Source organism: Microtus ochrogaster, chromosome 10 (assembly GCF_000317375.1).
Source record: "Microtus ochrogaster isolate Prairie Vole_2 chromosome 10, MicOch1.0, whole genome shotgun sequence".
NCBI lineage: Eukaryota > Metazoa > Chordata > Mammalia > Rodentia > Cricetidae > Microtus > Microtus ochrogaster.
In genome coordinates this window covers 13,459,954-13,461,998 of record NC_022016.1, presented here as the reverse complement: position 1 = coordinate 13,461,998, position 2,045 = coordinate 13,459,954, and positions in this window count along the sequence as shown.

Sequence of the window (2,045 nt, the reverse complement as noted above, 5' to 3'; positions counted from 1 at the left end):
CATTTTTAAAATGAACTACACAATCACAATACCTTAATCAAGATTAGAAATATACATATAACAAAATTGACATTAAATTAGTATCAGTAAGCCAAGATCCATATCAATGCAAATTATTCATATCTCTATCATATCCCCTTTTAAATGTAAACACCTATAAACAGTATTTGGGAATATGGACATAATTATTTCTCTCCAAATTTCTTCCTGCTGTATGGGGATGCTGTTAATCAGGTCCTTCATGGTATATCCTGTGTGCTAGGTTCATCTCAGTCAGCAGTTGAGTGAAGTAATTTTCTGAGGCTGTTCATGGCGACTTTTCAGGGGGGCATGGTGTATAATACCATATTGGTCTAGAAGCAATGCACAGGTTCTCATCGTCTATAAAAAAACAAAAGAAGAACCTCTTTTCCAAAGCATCATATCCTTAGACCCAAATTCTGAAGTCATAATACCTTTATAATATCCAAGCTGGTTTAGCTTAGCAGCCTACACAATGAAATGTCTCTCTGTAGTTAGCTCCTTCACAGTCAAAAAATTCAAAGAAAATACAATAATACACATAATCCAGCCTCTCTGTGAATTTTCCATTTTTATGTGGCTTATTTTTTTTTTACTTCTTTTAATTTATGACTATCTGTACTCTGTTTCTTTACCCCCCTCTTTTAAAGCATTAACTTTATTTTATGACTTTTTATATTCTTTTTTTCTCTCTCCCAAGTCTACTTAAATTTATCTAACACTATGACCCATTTAGAGGTCTTTTATGTCTGAATCTGTCCTATTGCATTGTCTTTAATTTTCTACTGTTTTGAAGAGCTTTTAAAATGCTAAGCAGTTTGGTTGCAGCTGCTCTGAACGTTGGCTCCACTTCTTTCCAATTTCAAAATGGTTGATGTATCATTTCTGCTAGCACTGGGGCCACCAGGTAGGAGCTGTACTCAGCACTTTAAGTCTGAGAACGAGCGTGCTGCACATTAACACTTTTTATCTGAGTTACAGCCAAATCTGTCACTTAGAGCACTGTGCAGCCTGGAGACATCTCTATGTATGGTAGCAGGATTCCACCATGCTCTCCTGCTTGTGCACGTCTAGTAGACCTGATCCTACCATCTGCCCAGGCAGGAAGAGCTGAGCCACGGGCATGATCTCAAATACTTTCCTTCCAACCCCAAGGGGGCACAGAAATACCCAGGCCCACAAATGCCATTGAAATTCTTTATAGCCACAGTTCACACTGGTGGCATAGCCCAGGAAGCCACATTTTAAAACTACCCAGCTTTTTTCCTGTTGTGGCTGCTGAGTCAGGAAAGTTTCTCTGTGGCACCCTGCCAGTAAACAGCAAAAATCTATGTTAAACTCTATATTTGTGTCTAGAATTCCTTTTCAAGCCCTCTCAGATTTTACATGGAGTTAGTTGACCATGTTGAAGCGCCAAACTGTTGTAGGAGGAGTGTGGGGGGAGGGGCTTGTTCATCCCACCTGGCTGCTAGCTTATATCCAAAATAATCACACAGAAATTGTATTAATTAAAACTTGTCCATTAGCTCTAGCCTTTTATTAGCTAACTCTCACATCTTGATTCAACCATTTCTATTAAATTAGAATATAACCACAAGGTCATGGCTTACCAGGAAAGATTTAGCATGTCAGATCTGGCATCTCCACGACAGCTCTCTGTCTGCCTCTGCCTCCCAGGCATTGGGATTAAAAGTTTGTGATACCACACCTTGAACTCACAGAGGTCTACATCTGCCTCCCAAATGTTGGGATTAAAGGTGTGTACCACCACACCCAAATACTCTCTTTGTTTCTTTTTTATTTTAAGGACTTTAACCTTTTTTTTAAGCCTGCATATATTTTAAAACCCATTTAGAGGTTTTCTTCATCTTTAAATCTGTCTTTACAGTATATCTCTTTTCTTTTGACCACATGAGTCTTTAATTTGCTAAGCAATATGAAGAGGATTAAAGCTGTGGCTTTGTTGGCTGGATCCAGCCCATTCCTTAGTTTTATGAGATTCCAGGCTCATGGCAGGTACTGCC